Raw genomic sequence first — 22,453 nt, forward strand, 5'->3', positions numbered from 1 at the left:
TCTATTTGGTTAGGTCAGGGTGTGACTTGGGTGGGCAAATCTATGTATCTATTTCTTTGTTGGCCTAATATGGTTCCCAATCAGAGGCAGCTGTTTATCGTTGTCTCTGATTGGGGATCATACTTAGGCAGCCCTTTTTCCCACCTTAGATTGTGGGATCTTGTTTGTGTGTAGTTGCGTTAGGCATTGCATATAGCTTCACGTTCGATTTTGTATTTTGTTGTTTTTTCGGTGTCATTTAAATAAAGAATAAATATACACCTACCACGCTGGTCCAATCCCATCTTTAAACGAGCGTGACAGTTGTGACAAGGTAGGGCTGGTATATAGAAGATATTCCTCTTTGGTAAAAGACCAAGCCCATATCATGGCAACAACAGCTCAACTTAGCAAAGAGAAATGACAGTCCGCCATTACGTCATCCAATCCGGAAGATTTCAAGAACTCTGAAAGTTTCTTCAAGTGCAGTCGTGAGGCTCTCATGAGGATCACCAAAGGAAAGGAAGACCCAGAGTTACCTCAGCTGCAAAGGATCAGTTAATTTGCATTACGAGCCTCAGATATTGCAGCCCAAATAAATAATTCACAGAGTTCAAGTAACACTTTTTTTGGTAACTACATGAATCCATATGTGTTATTTCATAGTTTTGATGTCTTCACTATTATTCTACAATGTAGAATGTGGACTGTTTTATAAATGAGAAGTTGTTTTATAGGGGCAGTTGCTCTTTAAGAAAAACAATATTTCAGTCTTGAGGTTGTTGATCGAGATGTGGATGTGTTATGTTTGCTATGTCATATCCTGGCGGTAATGTTGTTTGCATCCTGTTTTCTAGATCTAGCTACGTATCTTTGATGAAAGTTGTGTTTGTGATGCTAATGTTAGCTCACAAATGTGAGGATGTTAATAAAGAACAACTCTCATTCTTTCAACATAACTTTTGCGACATTGTCTTATATATTGTTGTCTGAACATCTCAGAGGCATTGCATGCTAATTGTTACTTCTAAATGGGCGGTTGCAGGTTGATTCTGTTGTAGGTTGATTCTGGTGAGCGATTGGATAGCGCCCACCGGATGCACACTGGGCAGCTGTTATGTTGTGACATACTTAGCTACACAAATCTCACAACTCTGTTTTGGATTGTGCTGACTTTATTACCAAAATGACACTACTTACACTTCTGAGTATATTTTGGCACTGGAATAAATGTTTGACCAATATTGATGCCACATAGGCTCTTTTCAACCAGATGGTTTTTTAAGTTCAGTTTCATTTGAATGTTTAATGTACTCACTTCACAGAAGTCCAAGAGATTTCAGAAGAACAGAGGTGGACATGAATCACCACACAAGCCTGGAATATCTCTAAAGCCAAATAGGGCCACAGTGTGGGCTATGTGTGTATACAATATAGAGCATACTGTATCTCCCAAACCATGAGCTTCTCTGTAGGATTTAGTTATGACCTGTTAGTAGCCTAGCAAATGACGGAAAGGTGAAAATGCTCTAGCATATAGTGGACTATTGCGTATTTACAGCCTGTGCTCTGCTAGCAATTAGCATGTTAGCTTTGTCCCCATGTGTCAGGTGTGTAGAACACGGAAGCTCCAATTTGGAAGGCGACTGCTCTACTGCAATTACTCCACAATGATGAATGGACTGTGTGACGAGGTCCTGAGTAACAGACGGTAAAAAAATGGAAAACACACAAGCTCTGACCTCTCTCTGTGACCAGTAGCCAGCCTTCTCTTCACTACACAGAAGATAAGGAGAGACGGGGAACTAGGCATATCATTTCTGCAGGTAATTGCTGATGGTAATCATAGGCATATTTGATTGAGGGAACAACCACCTCTGGTATTTTTGTGGCAGCAGAGGAAGCCAATGGTCAGCTACCCTGTTAACCACGCAGAGCTAAGCTGACTAATTACTGTAGTCTGACTGCATGCACGCTCACACTCTTCTTCAACGATCTATTCTTATCAGACAATTTAGTGGTAAATAATATTTAACTATATAAATTTGATAAACCTGACTGACTACATTTAACATTATCGTGAAACCATGTGCAATCAAGTATTGTGTTTAGCTGACTAAGATCCAGGTATGGTCCTGAAAAGTGAATACAAAATTCAAGTATTATTTGTAAAATAAATGAAATCACATACAAAAGCGTAAAGCTTACGTTACAAAGCATTAACAAGTATTACAGGGCATTATTCTAGGCATGATCAGAGAGGGAGAGAAATAGAGAAGTCATAGCCTGAAAGGCAATGCCCCAAGCTTCCTTGGGGTGGATAGGGGAGAGAGAGAGAGAGAGAGAGAGAGAGAGAGAGAGAGAGAGAGAGAGAGAGTGTGTGTTTCTGACCAGCACAGGTCAGGAACAAAGAAGAGAAAGAGACAATGAATCTCCAACCCCTTTATAATACCCTAGTTGTTTGTATTCAAAATCTGATTTGCTGACCAATAGGATACTGTTGAGTCAACTTCCAATCAATCAGATATCAGACCTACTGGATGTTATCACAACAGAACATCTGCAATCCAGAGGTGTGACAGAATTTGGGCCAGGGAGAGATAATGCAACATTCCTAAGGCAACACAGAGGAAATCTTTGCACTTCAGGGGCTGGGCCAGCCTACAACAACAAAATACAACCTATAAAAGCACAAAAAAATGTTGTGGGGTGCAAAATACAACAATCCTATTTTCCTAGAAAATGTGAACCTGTAAACCTGGTATTGAAATGAGTCCTGTATTTATTAGACCATATTCAGTGAGTTTGTCGGTTTCTGGCCAGATGAACATGAGCAGAGAACGCATTGTGATCTGATGCTGCATGGTGTCATCTGATTGAACACCTGTGCGTTGTGGTATAATTGAGACACTTAGGCAGCTAAATGCAATGGGAAATCCGATTAGAGCATGGACATGTTGATTGCATAATGGCGCACATCTCTAAAACTGAATATACTAGGCGGAAGATGCATTTTAATACCAGGTGTGAACCCAAAGTCCATATGCATTTCTAGACATAGCTGTTTTATATACTGTATCTGGTCTACACAGTCCCCGCATGTACAGTATGTGTGTTTTGGTGTGTTAGTTTGCATTTTCTGTGTGCTACTGCGGAAACTCAAGAAAGTATCCACCCAGTATGGACTCTAAGTATGACGTAGGATTGGTAAACTGTTTTTCTGAGGTTTTCTTGCTCACATCCCAAAACTCCAAAACAATTATCCTCTCACTCCAGAGTACACTTTGTCTATGATTGCTGAACCAATTACACACTTCTAGACCTCTTTCATGCTATCCTAAAGGAATGGCTGACTTTATGCCTTCTTTTCTCTTAAGCAAACTACTGTAGCTATTCATCTACCGGGCTTGTGTCCCCACCTTCTTCCTTCACTATGTTGCTGAGTAACTGTATTGATTTTCCGTTGGTTTTGTTTTATTTCCTTTCTCACATTCCCTTTGTTGGGGAACATCTTTCAGTTGGCACCAATGGTTTTCTTTCTGCTTGTATCCGTGAGAATAGTTATGTCTGCGAGGGAAGTTTGCGATTTCATGCCTTTGCCACTTAAACTATATTCTCCTTAGCCTTTCTTTGTTCTCCTTTTCAGGTTGTTTGTAAAGGTGACTTGCGATTGAAGTCCGAAGGTTAAATAAGTGTTTTTGTCACAGACGGTTTCTGTTGCCTTTTTGACATAATACATTGGATAAAGTGAAGCTATTTGGTTGGAGGACACCAGCATGACCATGTCAATAATGATGTGTTTTGTATTCTCTGGAGAAATATTGCATTTCACAGTAGCATACATCACAACATCATCATCATGGTTTCGGGACTACAACCAAGATTGGTAACGCTTTAAATTAAGTTGTCCCTATTACTATGTAACTACACAGTAATAACTGTAGTAACAACAGTAGTTAGATAGTAAAACCTATGTAAAACTACTATGTAATTACATGGTAATAGGGTTGTTGCGGGTATCAATAATTACACAATTGGAACAAGGGATGTGTAATTACACATTCATTTGAAGGTTATTCTACCTGTGTAACTACTGATGTTATTGCACATTTTCGTGTTCAACTATGTAACTAATGTTTTGTAATTACACATTTGAAAGTCACCTGTGAATTACCATATTAATAACGCAAACCATAATATGACCTAATTAAATCAAATTGTATATGTCACATGCTTTGGAAACAACAGATCTGGACTAACAGAGAAATACATGCTTAATTACAGTACTTGTCATTTTCCACACATTTTGTTATTATTAGTACAGCGCCTTATTCAAAAATGAATTAATTCAATTTACACACAATACCCCGGTTTCTTTTTTTAATTACATAAGTATTCAGAGACTCGAAATTGAGCTCAGGTGCATCCTGTTTCCATTGATCATCCTTTTTTTTTTTCTCTCTCCCCAATTTCGTGGTATCCAATTGTTGTAGTAGCTACTATCTTGTCTCATCGCTACAACTCCCGTACGGGCTCGGGAGAGACGAAGGTTGAAAGTCATGCGTCCTCCGATACACACCGCACTGCTTCTTAAGCTCGCATCCAGCCGCACCAATGTGTCGGAGGCTACACAGTGCACCTGGCAACCTTGGTTAGCGCGCACTGCGCCCGGCCCACCTCAGGAGTCGCTGGTGCGCGATGAGACAAGGACATCCCTACCGACCAAGCCCTCCCTAACCCGGACGACGCTAGGCCAATTGTGCGTCGCCCCACGGACCTCCCGGTCGCGGCCGGTTATGACAGAGCCTGGGCGCGAACCCAGGCACAGCTGATGGCACAGCTGGTGCTGCAGTACAGCGCCCTTAACCACTGCGCCACCCGGGATCTGGGGAAGGGAACCAAAACATTTCTGCAGCACTGAAGATCCCAAGAACACAGTGGCCTCCATCATTCCTAAAATAAGTTTGGAACCACACAGACTCTTCCTAGAGGAAGGCTCACCTTCCAACAAGAGGATCTGCAGTGAAGAATGGGAGAAGCTTAAAGTGTCATAACCAAGACTACTCAAGGCTGTAATCACTGCCAAAGGTGCTTCAACAAAGTACTGAGTAAAGGGTCTGAATACTTATGTAAATGTGATATATATTTTTATTTTTATGAATTTGCAAAAAAAAAAAAAAAAAAAAAAAAAAAATGCTTTGTCAGTATGGGATATTGTATGTAGATTGGTGAGTGAAAAAAACTAGAATACTTACTGAATGCACTTTATTTATAAAGCCTGTTTTACATCAGCTGATGTCACAAAGTACTATACAGAAACACAGTCTAAAACCCGAAACAGCAAGCAATGCAGATGTAGAAACATGATCAGTCCAATATAGTCCATGATCAGCTCCTTTGTATTGCTGACGTTGAGGGAGAGGATATTGTCCTGGCACAACACTTCCAGGTCTTTGATCTGCTCCTTGTAGGCTGCTTCATCATTGTCTGTGATCAGTCCTACACAATTGGAACAATTGATGTTGGAGTCGTGGGCAGCCACGCAGTCGTGGGTGAACATTGAGTACAGTAGGTGACTAAGCTTTTGTACTACAAGTGGCCACTACCATCGAATCCACATCTAATAGCCGGGATGATAAATAGGCTTGGACCTTGCAACAATTGAAACGAGGCACACACTGTCATTAAATACCTGTCATTTTCAGTTAGTTTGTTTACAATATACTTACCCAGGAGATTGCAACTTAATGTAAATTGAGGTGAATTTTGATTACTTTGTATTTACAATGTAACAACCTTTGCAGACAATTGACTAAACAGGAGAAATAATGAGACAGGAGAGCATTTTTCAGTTTGTATCTTTAATTGATTTAAATAAGATTCATATTTAAAGTGTTCAAATTCCATTTCCCATTTCAGACTCAAAGCAATAACTATTTTTATTTAGTAAAAAAACAGGGTAATGTAGCTAGCTAACTAGATGGCTAGCTAGGCAATGGTAGCCTAATGTCAACACGTTTTTATTCTTACTAAATCATAAAACTCATAAAACATTCAGTTTGCAATGTTTTACAATTACATTGCACTTTGCACACTACAAACCTCTAAAAACGAGACAAATCAAGAAACAGAAATAGCATTTGGCTCTCATTTTGGCTGCAAAGGAGAGTGTTCTTATTCAAAAATGAATAAGAAATATCAGTTTTAGCAGAAGGACACAGACTTGGAAATGTGTGTTTGCGTGCGGCATGAAGACATTACTCACCTGCCAAAATCGGGTTCCTATTGAACATACTTCTTTCCGTAAGAAATAACATAGTTTGATTACATTTTAGGCTATCTAAGGAGTAAATGGAAATGTATTTTTACTTGTTGAAACAAAGTTTAGGGGTAGATTTTCGGATTCCTTTCTCTGCACGTTGAACGGGTGGATTACTCAAATCGATGGCTCCAACTAAACTGACTTTTTGGGATATAAAGAAGGATTTTATGTAACAAAACAACACTACATGTTATAGCTGGGACCCTTTGGATGACAAATCAGAGGAAGATTTTCAAAAAGTATGTCATGCCCTGACCATAGAGAGCCATTGTTTCTCTATGGTGAAGTAGGTCAGGGCGTGACTGGGGGGTATTCTAGTTTATTATTTCTATGTGGGGTTCTAGGTTAATATTTCTATGTTGGTGATTTGTATGATTCCGAATTAGAGGCAGCTGGTCATTCTTGTCTCTAATTGGGGATCATATTTAAGTAGCATTTTTCCCACCTGTGATTGTGGGATATTGTTTATGTGTAGATGCATGTTAGCACTCCATTTCGTTTCGTTTAGTCTTTATTGTTTGTTGTGTGGTTCACTTATTTCTAATAAAAGATATGGAACCCAGATCACGCTGCATGTTAGTTCGAGTTTGCTTCCAATGAATACCGTGACAAAGTAAATTAATATTTAATAGTTATGTGAATTTATGAAACCTGTGCCGGTGGAAAAATATTTTGATGCTGTACGCCATCCTCAAACAATCGCATGACATGTTTTCATGGTAACAGCTACTGTAAATCAGACAGTACATTTAGATTAATAAGAATTTACCAATATAAGACACTTATATTTCCATCAATGTTTAAAATCAATAATATTTATGATTATTTATTTGAATTGCGCGCCCTCCAGCTTCCCCGGAAGTTGTCCCGCTAGCGGGACTCGTATCCCTAAGAAGTTCATTACTCTCCACACAATACCCCATAATGACAAAGCAAAAACTGTTTTTTATAAATATTTGCTAATTTACACAAAATAAAAAGCTGAAATATCATATTTACATGAGTATTCAGATCCTTTAATCAGTACTTTTTTGTAACACCTTTGGCAGCGATTACAGCCTTGAGTCTTCCTGGGTATGACACTACAAGCTTGGCACACGTGTATTTGGGGAGCTTCTCCCATTCTTCTCTGCAGATCCTCTCAAGCTCTGTCAGGTTGGATGGGTAGCGTTGCTGAACAGCTATTTTCAGGTATCTCCAGAGATGTTCGATCGGGTTCAAGTCCGGGCTCTGGATGGGCCACTCAAGGACATTCAGAGACTTGTCCCGAAGCCACTCCTGCATTGTCTTGGCTGTGTGCTTAGGGTCGTTGTCCTGTTGGAAGGTGAACCTTTGTCCCAGTCTCAGGTCCTGAGTTCTCTGGAGCAGTTTTTCATCAAGGATCTCTGCTCCGTACTTTGCTCCGTTCATCTTTTCCTCAATCCTGACTACTCCCAGTCACTGCTGCTGAAAAACATCCCAACAGCATGATTTGGTTTGGTTTTTGCTCTGCCATGCACTGTCAACCTTATATAGACAGGTGTGTGCCTTTACAAATCATGTCCAATCAATTGAATGGCCCACAGGTGGACTCCAATCAAGTTGTAGAAACATCTCAAGGATGATCAATGGAAACAGGATGCACCTGAGCTCAATTTTGAGTCTCATAGCAAAGTGGCTGAAAACCTATGTAAATAAGGTATTTCTGTTTTTTTGTATTTAATACATTTGCAAAAATGTCTAAACATATGTTTTCGATTTGTCATTATGGGGTATTGTGTGTAGATTGCTGAGGATTTGTATTTATTTAATCCATTTTAGAATAAGGCTGTATTGTAACAAAATGTGGAAAATGTCAAGGGGTCTGAATACTTTCCATAGGGCACTGTACTTTATATCATTGCTTAGTGAATTATATTTCCTTCACCTTCTTAATTCAAAGTCAAGACAATATGTCTTAATATCTTTGGTTGATTTTCCGTCCGAGACAATTACTCACATTCAATGTGACAACCAGGAGATCAATCGTTTGAAAACAACCCGTCTTAAGTGGTTTACAGCTGAAGATGAGCAAACTTTGACTTTCTTTCTCATTGGAAAGAAGGTGTCAAAAGTGTCCTTCGCACAGAAAAATGACAACGTGTATTGAGACATCACTATTCATTGAGTAGCTAGGAGCAAGGCCAATGCTGGAGTTCCACTTGTGAGGTGTGTCTTGACTTCCGACACCCTGCAAGCGATCTATAAAACATCCAGTCCCCTCAGGCTGTTGGGCAGCTCACTTAAATACATCAATACTGTGGGAAATGAGACACAGAGAAATGGCTTCTAAGGACTGAGGAGTTAGACAGCTGACTGAGATGGCCATATGTCTTATTTAAGCTGCTGTACTCGATGCACCACAGTTACTCGAATGATCTCTCTCTCCATTGCCGAACACCCATTGTATGGGTCTCAGTCCATACATGGGGTTCAGCTATTCCAAAAGAAACATGACATTAGCATGAAGGCTCGTCGTCGCTGAAGTGAATGTTTCAAGGATTACCTTGGCTGTCGATTGTCATCCTTTCAATAATGTCATTAAAGGCCACAGACAAAAAGTCGAGAACAAAGTCTAATCTCCTCGTTAGAATTACTAAGGTTTACGCATCAAACTTCTGATGAACTTTACCAAAAATATTGAACAATACCTGTACATACTACATAGCGCTATACTGCAAATAATGCACGTTTGGGTTTAGATGTGCTCCATCAATGTGTCATTTCGCCACGTGTTTTTTCAAGGTCATTGTGACGCCAGCTAATTTAGTGTGTTGCTCAACCAAACAAATGAATGGGTGGACTTGATGAAATTCCAGCTCATCTTCAGTCAAGTCAACTTGGCAAGTGTAATTCAAATTAACTTCCAGTCTCCTCACCAAATAGAACTCCACTTGACAGTCTGTCAGCATTGTTAATAGATTATTCCAGATCATCTTCAACACAATGACATTTTCAACACTATTTTTTTTCCATTCCCTCTGTCCTCAGCTGGATATATTCTGGAGAGTACACAAGGTGTAGAATTAGTTTTTATAATGTTAAATATTCAGATCATTTCCCAGCATCTCTCCTGGAACATTGACCTGTCAATCAAACATCAGAGTGCGTAGCCCTCACAGTCAAATCCCATTTATTGGCTTGGCAACAACAAAAAGATATCTGTACAAGGAATATAAATCAACAATGAGTCTAAGATAAAAGTTTCATAGATTACTCATGACAGGTGGGCCACAATTATCAATTTCCCATTTAGTGTTTGTGCCTCGGTAACTGGAATTGATGCAGTAAAAAAATGCTAGGTTCCAAAGGTTAAACGACTCAGTCTCGACTAAATCAGATAAATAAATTGATGCGAGTCGTGATATTTAGTCAATTGAACAATGCACTGTCACAGAGAACTTAGCACGCTGCCGTGTGTGACATTAGCCTTCCTGCAATCCTCAACTCTCTCTGCTTCTGATACAATATCACAGGTGATTGATTTGTCAGAAGGTGCCATCAGGTGTTTACGTCTCCATTTTGTTATCGCTTCAGCAAATTATCAACATGAAATGTCATCCTGGCAAGTTTTCGCAAAAAAGGTCAACTGTCAGAGTAGCTGACGTTTTTCTCAGTACATTGCATTCAATGGGAAAAGGTGAGTGTCACAAGGTTTATGTTTTTGTCAATGCATTGCTTTTAATGGAAAAAGATGAGCACCTCAGGGTTGACGTTAATCTCAATACATTGCAGTCAATGGACAAGATGATAGTGAGGTAAGGGGAGAGGGGAGAGAGAGGATAGGGAGTCAACAGACTGACCGAGGTGGGAGAAAGGAGGGAGAGATAGAGGAGGGAGAGATAGAGATGTGAGGAGGGGGATGCAGGATAGAAGGAGGAAGAGAATGGAGTAGAGAGGAGTGAGAGAGAAAGGGGAGAGTGAGGGATGGGTATAGAAACAGGAAGAGGGTGAGGGAGGGAGGGACGTGGGAGAGACGAGGGAAAGGGAGAGATAAGAAAGAGGAGGTGGCGGGAGGGAAATAAGTAGGGAGATAAAATGTAGAGGGAGAGGGAGAAGGAGGAGGGTGAGGATGAGAGAGAAAGAGCGGGAGAGAGAGACAGAGGGTGGGAGGTTAGAAAGAAGGGGGAGGGAAGCGAGAGAAGAGAGTGGGGGATTAAGAGAAGGTATAGAGTGAGGTAGACAGACATGAGATAAACAAGAAAAAAGTCAATCCTGTGGATACATATATTTTCCCATTTAATGTATTCATGTTCACTTTGCAGCTGTGTGCCACCCATGGCACCATGCTGCTTACTGTCAGTTTTCCGGGAGATCCACCCATGCAGCACCTCAGCCCTGCAGTTATGCTCCTTTAAAAAGCAAATGATGTGAGATGCAGCCAGGGAAGTGATGATCGTGTATGTTGAGACGGAGCAAACCAAGAAAAGACATTGAGTTCACATGAGTAAATTAAACAGGTACAGTATGGAATGGAACAGGTGTACAATGTCCATTTTAGGACATCTGGGCTACTCGATAGGATGAAAGGTGAAAGGTGAGATGATAGAGCACACCAAACAAAGCCATTGAGTTCAGATGGGGAAATGGAACAGGTATGAAACAAGTGTATGTTGTCCATTTTATGAACTACTTGATGCTCCCAACGCTCTTCCGTAGCAACACCATACTGATGGCTTCAACATGGGTTATTTTGAGATCCTTTACAATCTGATTGTTACATACAATGATCCATAAATTTACCCCTTTATACCATTACATTTTATCCTGGTGGAGTAAAGCCTCATAAAGGGTCTATGTGTTGTCTGACTATGAATAACAATGGTCCCTAAAACTAAAATGTTGTCATTTTATCTGGGTAAATTGGGGACTTTAACACATGATGGTTAGCTGTGATCAGTCTGGTTGGTGTAGGCTTTGGAAGAGATCATAGGGCATTGAAATATTGTCATTAAAGAGCTGACTTTTCCCGGAAAATAATAGGGCTACCAGAACTCCAATGGTAATCATGTTGGTACCTCATTTAGGGCTGCAATTGTGTCATTTTCTGTCAGTGTTCTCCCACCTGTGTCTGAACCCCCAGTTGTTATTATCCACCTTGGTAGCACAGTGGGGCTTTGAGTTTCTCATTTCATTTGCCTCCTATAGCAGAGGAGCTTTTACCACCATATACAGACGCTTCACACTAGGAAAACAGTAAATCCACTTTGATAAAAAGCTGGATTTTTCTTGAAGATTAGAACTCAGGACCGGCTATCTTAATCTTATTGTTAGCACTTTGCCTGTGCCCTAGGCAGTAGAAACCTGTCTCTAAGTAAAATTTAAGGACTCCCTCTTTATTGAAAGCCTAAGTACAAATTGCACTGTTCGCACAAAATATATAAAAGAAGCGCTTTATTATCACATCTACCTTCTACGCTGGACAATTCATCTTGATGCACGACAGCGGCAGAGAGAAGATAACAAATTCAGCCGGGGACAACAACACAAGTTCATCTTTTGAGGCAGAGACTTCAGTGAGACATTCTAGTCAAAGGGTTCTCTTCAAACAGAGAAGAGCGTAGCCGTGTAGCATGGGCAATTTAATCACTTTGAAACATGAATCACTCCTACTCTCTTTGAGGAACACTTGTCAATATTGATTAGCCCAGCCCTCTAGAAAACAGCCTTTTTAAGTCCCTCCTCATGCCATAGACCTGGGCTTAATCAGGCTTTGCTTAAGAACAGAGCTGCTAGGAGTCCTTTTGTTACATAATGGATGGGGCCAAGTTACACAACTCACTCACTCTGTGGCACCTCACTCTCTCCTCCTCTCTTTCACTTCTTCATTTTTTGAATGCTCTACTGGAGATGCCACACTGCTATGACAACCGACCTCATTGACCCTCGTTATGTTTTCAAATCAGCGAGTGTAATCGGCACCTATTTAATGTGTTTTGGCATTCTGTCATATGATTTTCAGCAGACGATGGAGGATCCCATCTGTTTATTTGGCTCAGTCAGGACCAATAACACACCGGGATAGAACAAAGAACCCCCTTGAAAGCCAGTTTGCAGCCTAGGGAAGTTGAAGGATAGGGACACAGCGAAATGACACCACCTCCCCATCTGGCGAGGTGTGTAGGGTGGGGATCTTGCCCTTGAGTCTTTGGGAGCCATGTAATTAAGGAATTAAGGCACACACCAAGTTAATAAGGCATTACAGTTCAATCAGCAAGTTAGTCACTAACGGGAGACTAGGTGAGGCGACTGCTTAAGCAAATAATGAATTTCATTAAACTATCAGGGATATGGAAGAATACCCCAAGGCTTAAAGATGGCAAAGACCTGGATCATTGGATCAAATGGATATTATGATAATGATCCTACCTAAGACTGCATTTACAGTAATTCAACAATTGTTTTTTGGAGTGTAGAGTGTGAGAAAATGGTGGGGCTCACATTTTGTTTTATTTACTGGCCAATATGCGAAGGCAATTTAAGAAGCTCATACCAAGGATAATTTTGTCATTTGATCTGGAAATTTTAAGACCCCTTGAAGTACAAAAAAAGATCGAAAAAAATGTGGATGAAAATGTTTATTTGGCCTTACTGCTGTTAGCACATGTAAATGCAATGAATAACAGATTGACTAAATGGAACGACAGATAGTTCCACACAAAAAAATGAAGGACGTGTCTGTCCTATATATGAGAGTAATATACGAAACATCAGGATTATTTGTTGTTGGTGTATTTACCCCCTTATTATTGGCACTCAATTGGTACCAGGGGACCTTCAGACAAGTCTTGTGAGGCCTGTGGGCATCCTAGACCAAAACAATCAACATAGAGGGGGTCATAATAGTCTGTAGGCCAAACCGTTTGGACGCCACTGACGATTTTGTGAGAAGAGATTTTCAGGATATCTCATGGTCTGACGAACATACCTCTAGCTGTCAACTTTCCCCGCAGATGCGGAAGTGCGACATCTGCGGATGCTGTGGATTGAGATGCATCCAACGCAAACAAATAAATATACATTTAGCTTAAACTGACGGATTTTGATTGGGACGGATTTTAACGTATTATTATGCTAACTCGATTTCCGTGGGGGTGTGGACATCGACTCTACGGGGTTAAATTGAGGACAGTGTCACCTGACGGAGAAGGAAGAGAGAGAGAGGAAAAATGTCTCCTGTTCAATTACAAGAGCTGAGAAGAGTCGTTGTCTGACTGTCGGAGTCGAGCACAGGAAGTGCATCCAGTAAAAGTGAAGGACAGTCATGCTATTAATATTGCCGGTCGTTCACAAAAGGAAAATATATTGTTTACTCTCATGAGGACAAAGATAGTTTAGGCGCAGTATGTTTTTATCTCAGTGCCTGGCTAGCTGGGCTACATGTGGGTTTTACTCCTGAATTTCAATAAGGACTGTTAACATTTTGGCTGTGATCAGCACATGTGGAACAGTCACAGTTCAGGTTGTTGAGGAGAAACACCAGTCTGAACTTCCTTCTTTTAATGACTCATCATAGTTGTAAGGAAGCACACTACAGCTACAATGTGCACTGTAGTCTTGAATGTGAGTCTAAAGAATTCAGAAATGGAGAGGAAAAGCTTTGTTTGATGAGCGTCCTCTTGAAAATTGGAGAGAGAGAGAGAGAGAGAGAGAGAGACGAAAACATGTAGAGAGAGAGAGGAAAACATGTCAGTGGCAAAAATTATTTCATTATTAATATGTTGCCTGGCGACGTTAGGGTTGAGGAGAAAACAGAAGGAAAACACAGATGGATAGACCCTCAGCTCTGGGCCTTGAGACCAATCAATGCCCTTCACCTTCGTTTTCTGCACATTCTTTTCTTGGGGGAAAACATGATTGATGAGCATTAGTGTAAGATTAGCAAAACAATGTTTTAATGATTGATAACCACATACTGTTACTCCATGAATGATGACTGACCTAAAATATGCCCTCTGGTGAACTGATTGGAGTGGCTAGGTTTTGACTAGGTAATTAGTGGTCAATTAGAAAAACGCCAGAGATCAACACGGCATGTTTTTCCCTTCTCCCTCTCCTGAATGCAGGTGGTGTAGTGTTAGTGCACATGTGTTGTAGAGCGATGAGGAGGGGGGGGGGGGGGGGGGGGGGCTCTAATGTAGTATTGGAAGGCCCCCGCTCTTCAAACATTCATGTGGGAACCGCTCCAGGTAATGTTCCCTAATTGGGTGGAGAAAACAGCGGCCTGAAAAATCCATGGTGAAACATACAATCTGGTGGACTTTTTTCCCATTTTTTTCTCAACGTTCAATGTAAATTACGACCTGATGTATACTGAATTCATAATGACCGGTTTTTTCGCAAAAATGCAATTTTTCTTCCTCCAATGCATGTAGTGCATGATTCTTTTATAATTTTGTTTCTACAATGTGGTATATTTGTTTATTTGATCCCCATTAGCTTTTGCAGAAGCCTCAGCTACTCTTCCTGGAGTCCACAAAAAAAACAAAAAAATATGGCAAGTTACAAAACACTGATACACTTATAGACAAGGACAGTCACACAAATGTAAAATACATTAAAAAGTAATGTGTGTTTGTGCGTGGTTCAAATGTTCCGACTGTCACTAAGAATTTGTCACCTACTTGTCCTCAGAGTGCTCCATTTGCAACCTATTCCTCCTGCTGCAGCCTGCGTTGAACATTTAGCCCATAGTGTTTGGTATAAGAAGAAATTATTGTCTCCAGACGTCTCCTGTAGCCTTACCATTTGTTCATTGCTTTGGAGTCTATACCTAAAGCAAATACAAGGTTTTTTTCCAGTCCACTTTCTACTGAACAGAACCATAAGGGAACACACTGCTCTTTATATTCAACAATCACCTTTCACATTATCTTCAATCCCAATGAAATCTGTCTTCATTTCTTTTATTTAACTAGGCAAATCAGGTAAGAACAAATTTTTATTTACAATGACGGCCTGCCTTGCAGAAAGACTAATTTTTACCTTGTCAGCTCAGGGATTCAATCTAGCAACCTTTCGGTTTCTGGCCCAATGCTCTAACCACTAGGCTACCTGCCGCCCCATTGAACTAACTGGTTGGGCCATACGTGCATGTGGAAAGATGTATGGTATTGACTACTCATTTCAATCACATGGGTCACTTTTCCAACAGTAAAGAGTTGAACATAGTTGTCAATGTCTATTCAGACAACAGTTGTTGATAGGCGCTATACTGAGATACCTGACTATTGGCTACCATTGTATATCTAATTAAGATCTTCAATGAAAAACATGTGTGCTGTGATATGAAACACTTTATTTTATTTTCAGGAAATCCATAATACTTAGATAAATATCATTTAAAACCTCTACAGGATCGCTGGATCCCCCGCGGGATGGTTGAGCTAATGTAGGCTAATTTAATTAGCATGAGGTTGTAAGTAACATCAACATTTCCCAAGACATAGACATGTCTGATATAGGCAGAAAGCTTAAATTCTTGTTAATCTAACTGCACTGTCCAAGTAACTGTAGCTATTACAGTGAAATAATGCCATGCTATTGTTTAAGGAGAGTGAACAGTTATGAACTTGGAAATATATTAATAAACCAATTAGGCACATTCGGGCAGTCTTGATACAACATTTTGAACATAAATGCAATAGTTCATTGGATCAGTCTAAAACTGTGCACATGCACTGCTGCCATCTAGTGGCCAAAATGTAAATTCCGCCTGGGATGAATAATACATTATGGCCTTTCTCTTGCATTTTAAAGATGATGGTACAAAAAAAGACAAGCCAGATGGCCCTGCTCTTGAGTCAATATTCATTTTAAGGAATTTATAATATATGTCTTATTCAAACAGTACAGGAGTTGACTTTCAATAGTTTTTTGGCAGTTTCTATATTTGGTGTCATTAGTTGCTCACCGCAACCTATTGTCAGGATGAATTAATTGATAGTGGACAGTTGACATCAATTTGCTCAGAGAAACAAATAAACATCGAATAACTGATGCTACCAAGAAAAGTAGCAACACTAGGAAGCCCGCTAAGAGAAAAGCAAACAATCCAAAGGCAGTGGATTTAGTAGAATTGTTTACTGACATACTGTAAAAGTGAGATTAACAGCTTTCATAGACTTGGCCTCTATTGGTTGGCCTGTCATGATATATTGCTTGTTTGTTCTTTTGCTCTTAAAGCACTTTGAGATTCTATGAAAAGTGCTACAGAAATGTAATACATTATTAACAATAGTTTTCTTTCTTGTGATGGCAGGAGATGTGCATTTCCTGTAATATTGCATGTAAATAGACTCAGGTAAAATTAATAGAAATTACTATCTACTGCAGAGTGCCACAAATATGATATTCTAATAACCATATTACTAATAATAGGCAAAGCTGTCTGACTGTGATATAATAATACCCCATTGAATATTGCTCATTGGTATATAGCGTGAGCTGCTATATTTGCTTATTCGACTCAGAGAGGCTCAGACAAAACTGTAGAGGTTTTCAGGGTCTTCTAAGGTAGTAAGAAGCTTCTTCTTTTTTTTTTTACCAGAGCTTCCAAGCTTCCATCTCCACAAGAGGAGGATGCTAGAGAGGGGCATTAAGGGGGAGATTTCCCAGCAGCATTTGCCATAATGTTGAGGTTAAGCTGCGGCAGGGCCGCCCGTCCTTTTGTGATTATTGTCGTATTCAACGGTCTCCTCAAAGGCTTTATCTTGTTTTCAAACAGGAGTACGCCTGCTGATTACCAATGGTGTTGCTGTCGCCTTACCACATTCCTTCACAAAAGAAAAAAAGATGATGAAGGAATATTTACAAATATGTGATTAGCAGTTTACCGTGGCAGATAAATATCTATGTTGGGGTTTAGGATATGCATACTCCGTAGGCATAGTATACACTCAAGCAATGCGGTTGTCTTATTGTATAGTTGTTCCCCGAAAGCAAACCAGACACTGTTATATTTCAAACAACAGAGTGGATGTAGAATTTTATCCGAGGAAACATTGGGTTTTCCTCAAAAAATATGTATTTGCCATTGACTTCATCAAAGGAGACCCATGCTCCAATTTTAGTCATTCATCTTTTACAGGGCACATCCATTTGTATTTCAGAAAGCAAACTTCATATGACTACAGATATCTTTTTGTTAAAAACATAGAAAATAAGTAAACAAGAATTACTGTTGGTGCATGTACGTCATGTTTACTGTCATCGATGGATTTATAGCACTGAGCCTGTAACATTGATTCAGGGAATTCAGTTTTGTGACAAACTCTCTTTGCAGAGTTATTTTTCCTATTTTATAAGGAGGTAGAGCAATACAATTAAAACAGTGCTTCAGAGCACCAACTGGTTTATTATTCCAGGTTTTGTTGCCTGTGCCTAATGTAAAAACACCCCTGCATAATGCAGTCATCCGTGTAAAGAAACCACAGTATTATTATTGTATAATCAGTGGCTTTCTTACTCTTTGACGCCAATATAAACATAGAACAAGAAAGAGTTTAGCTCTGGCTATAGAAATAATTGGCTCTGTGCTGTGCCAGAGTCTCTGTTCCAATGTGCAATGTCCTACCATTCCCATTACAATTTGGGAACATAGAATGGGTGGGATTGGGCAGCCTGATTGGCACAGGCCTCTGGTCAGCTGTTATCTTGTTGCACATAATGGGAGGATTTGTATTGGGTTTGAGTAATAAAAAAAAAGAAGGGCCCTGGGGCCCTATTCACCTAGAGTCACCGCTGTGTCCTGATGCTTAAGCCCTCCAGCAATGAATTATTCTGCCTCCGTTTTAAGACTACTGCAGTAGAATGACAAATCCACTGTGTGCTATTTTCCCGGGAACACTGATCATATCTGATATTATTTGTTATATGTGTCATTGATGTAACCCAGTATTGCTACAATCAAATCATTTATACTGACAATTGACATTGAAGACATACTAATGCTGAAACTGTCAGTGATAATCATATGAAAAACATTTGAAACCTTTTATGTTGATGACCTCTTCTTTCAAATCATGAAAATTGTCAATGGCTGAATATGGTAACAAACATAACACGATGCATGCCATTGCATTTGTGCCTTATTTTTGCATGTTGTATACAAATTGATAACCTAGGGCTCGATGGCTTTAAAGAGATGCATTGCATTTCAGTTCCTCAAATGCATTGGATTTCGTTGTAGTTCAGTCTTTCAAATGTATTGCATTGCGGGCTCTACTGTACATTGCATTTCAGTCTTTTCCTTTGTTTTCATCTGATCTCTTGATAATGCAAATTTGACATGTGGATGTCAAGGCTGTGTAATTTTTTAAAAGTGCTTCCACTGTTAGAATGCATATACATGTATTAGTATTTGAATCTGTGAAGAACACACTTGCACATTTTGGAAAGCCAACCACTGCTTTTCCCTTTTCTTCCCGTGTGATGCGTCTGTGTACAAGTACCAACCCCAGATCAGACAGACTGATCCAGACTGAGCTCAAACAGGGAAGGCAGTGGTACTTTTCTCCATGTCACAGTTCCAAAACTGATTGAAGTTGCTTTTAATTCGACGTTGACTATATCACGCGTCCTCCCCCTTAATCGTTGATACCAAGTGAAAAAAAATATATTTTTCTCTGTTTAAAATAATATTCAGTGGCCATGGCCAATAATGTACATCGTCTATGATTAAACTTTTCTTTTTTTTGTAGGGTCATGAAGCTAAGGATGAATAGTCAGAGCAAACGTGGCTATCAAAATATGTAATACGTTATCCTAGCATGAATTCTGCCGCTTTAGCCCTTACATTTCGGCCTCCATTACACTGACAAACTGTAGCAACTTACCATATCAGAAGATGTTCAGACTACATGGTTATTTTCCGGCTAAGAAGACAGAAGATGAGGGGCCATGGAACAGTCAGTCTGAAAGGCAGTGAGAGAGAGAGAAGGGCAGAGTTAGCATCAGGATATCGTTAACGGTTAGGATTTTGGACGCAGAGCTTCACAGAGATTTAGCCTGTCAGCCCAATGGTCACTAAGTCATTCCAACAGTGTCTAGCCACTATCTAGCAACTTCTCTCGAAAACCATTATTTCTTAAAAGACGGAGATTGTGATGTGAACAATGTAAAGAGGAGCCTCCTGCAGAGTTTGCAATGAAGTGAACTAAATAGCAGAATTAGTATGAAACAAACAGGTTAATTTAGGAGGTTTAAAAGAGATTTCAATTTCAAACCAAAAATTAGATACTTTTGGTTCCACCAGTGGTGTAGTACTGCTATTTGTTTTTATTGACATCATCATTTCCACAATCAAAGTGTGTACCGACAGATGTAGCCTATTGAATAGCCTCTCATTACAGAGCTCTCCAACCCTTTTGCTAGAGCGCTACCACCCTGTAGGGTTTCACTCCAACCCCAGTTGTAACGAATCTGATTTGTTTTATAAACCAGCTAATTATTAGATATAAGGTTTGCTAGGTTAAGGTTAGAATGAAAAACTACAGGATGGTAGCTCTACAGGAACAGGATTGGAGAGCCCTGTATAGAATAGGCATCAAATGCATCCTCCAATTGCAACATCTGCCTATGCCCACACATATTGTCTCAAGAAAATGTTGTATTTTTAATACCCTCATAACACCAAATTAGGCGTACCTAATTTCAAAATAGGCCATCACTGGCAATAGGGAATGATAATGATTCACGTTTTACTGGTGAAACATCTGCATGCCAATCATTTGATTGATCTCAATCAGTTTCATGGGAATAGCCTATGCATTTTGATCGATCTTCTTGAATTACTGTTTCGTGAGCAAATGAGTGCAGATGGTGTTAACAAACTATTAGCCTTTCTCGTATTTTGTTTCAATCAAAGCATACACTACATTTGGAAAGTGATCAGACCCCTCTGACTTTTTCTACATTTTTTTTTAACGTTACAGCCTTATTCTAAAATTGATTAAATAGTCCCCCCCCCCCTCATCAATCTACACACAATACCCCATAATGACAAAGCAAAAACAGTTTTTGTTTAAATTTCGGCAAATGTATTAAAAAAAATCTGAAACATCATATTTACATACAGTAAGATTTCAGACCCTTTACTCAGAAGCACCTTTGGCTGCGATTACAGCCTTCAGTCTTCTTGGGAATTACGCTACAAGCTTGGCACACCTGTATTGGAAAGTTTCTCTATTTGGAATTCTTCCCTGCAGATCATCTCAACCTCTGTCAGGTTGGATGGGGAGCGTGAACCATCGCACTGGCCTGAGGTCCTGAGCGCTCTGGAGCATGCTTTCATCAAGGATCTCTCTGTACTCCTGACTAGTTTCCCAGTCCCTGTCACTGAAAAAGATTCCCACAGCATGATGCTGCCACCACCATGCTTCACTGTAGGGATGGTGCCAGGTTTCCTCCAGACATTACTCTTGGAATTCAGGCCAATCTTGGTTTCATCAGGCCATATAATCTTGTTTTACACAGGCTGTCATGTTCCTTTTACTGAGGTGTGACATCCGTCCGGCCACTCTACCATAAAGGCCTGATTGGTGGAATGCTGCAGAAATGGTTGTCCTTCTGGAAGGTTCTACAATCTCCACAGAAGAACTCTGAAGCTCTGTCAGAGTGACCATCCGGTTCTTGGTCACCTCACTGACCAATGCACTTCTCCCCCGATTGCTCAGTTTGACCGGGCAGCCAACACTAGGAAGTGGTTTGATGGTTGCAAACTTCTTCCATTTAAGAAAGATGGAGGCCACTGTGTTCCTAGGGACCTTCAATGCTGTAGACATTTTTTTGGTACCCTTCCCCAAATCTGTGCTTCTACACCATCCTGTCTCTGAGCTCTACGGTCCATTTCTTTGACCTCATGGCTTGGTTTTTGCTCTGACATGCACTGTCAACTGTGGGACCTTATATGGACAGGTGTGTGCTTTTCCTTATCATGTCCAATCAATTGAATTTACCATAGGTGGGCTCCAATCAAGTTGTAGAAACATCTCTAGGATGATCAATGGAAACAGGATGCACCTGAGCTCAATAGCAAAGGGGCTCAATACCTATGTAAATAAGGTATTACTCTTTTTAAATATTAATACATTTTTTTTTTTAAGTCTAAAAACCTGTTTTCACTTTGTCATTATGGGGTATTGTGTGTAGATTGATGAGGGAAAAAATGGATTTAATCAATTTTAGAATAAGGCTGTAACGTAACAACATGTGGAAAAGGGAAGGGGTCTGAATACTTTCCAAATGCACTGTATATCCTGCCTAGAGGCTCTGTTGAGCTTTGGCGCATGTGATTTTCTGTTGGCTTTTCAATTTCAGCTAACTATCCTAAAATTGCATTGGAAATTAGCAGGTGTTTTTGGTGTAACAGTAAAGTTATAGGCCTGCTATGCTAGGACATTATATTTGGTTATGTTATGCAAAATACAAATTAATTGCTTTGTGATCTTACAAGATATTGATTCAGTTTTGATCTAACTTTACTAAACAAGCACCATTGTGAGAACTGGTCATTTTCTATTTCTAAATATTATAGTGATGAGTAGGACTATTAGAAATAAGAAACAGATTTAAGGAATGTTATTTTAAATGATTGGAACACCCATTGATGTTTTTTAAAGGATAACGCTAAATCAACTTTGATTTGCTTACACACATGGTTACAATATACCCTATTTTTTATTTAACCTTTATTTAACTTGGCAATTCAGTTAACAACAAATTCTTATTTACAATGAATGCCAACCCAGACGACACCGGGCCAATTGTGCGCCGCTCTATTGGACTCCCAATCACGGCCAGTTGTGATACAGCCTGGAATCAAACCAGGGTGTCTTTAGTGACTCCTCTAGCACTAAGATGCAGTGCCTTAGACCACTGCTCCACTTTGAGCCCATTACAGAATAAAATAAAACAGATAGGGGAACTATCAATTCATATAATTTACTTGCTTAGATTTAATCATCAAATCAATTGACCAAGTATTGAACATAAATCATTACTAAGTAAAATTGCAGGAAATTTGTTTTAAAATAGCCATGAAATCAAGCTTTCAATACATCACTGGGGCCAAGCTTCCTGACATCCAGGACCTATATACTAGGCTGTGTCAAAGTAAGGCCCAAAAAATGGTCA

General features: G+C 39.8%; 1 protein-coding gene across 1 annotated transcript in view; it reads right to left on the reverse strand.

The window, feature by feature from the left end:
• The window catches only part of LOC110505113 (leucine-rich repeat and immunoglobulin-like domain-containing nogo receptor-interacting protein 2), a 406,552-nt gene that overhangs the window by 311,404 nt on the left and 72,695 nt on the right, over positions 1 to 22,453 (reverse strand). The window contains exon 2 of the mRNA XM_021584096.2: positions 19,156 to 19,233. The gene's annotated coding sequence lies outside the window, so the exon portion shown is untranslated. The remainder of the gene's footprint in view (positions 1 to 19,155; positions 19,234 to 22,453) is intronic.

The sequence above is a fragment of the Oncorhynchus mykiss genome, chromosome 31 (assembly GCF_013265735.2).
Source record: "Oncorhynchus mykiss isolate Arlee chromosome 31, USDA_OmykA_1.1, whole genome shotgun sequence".
Taxonomy (NCBI): domain Eukaryota; kingdom Metazoa; phylum Chordata; class Actinopteri; order Salmoniformes; family Salmonidae; genus Oncorhynchus; species Oncorhynchus mykiss.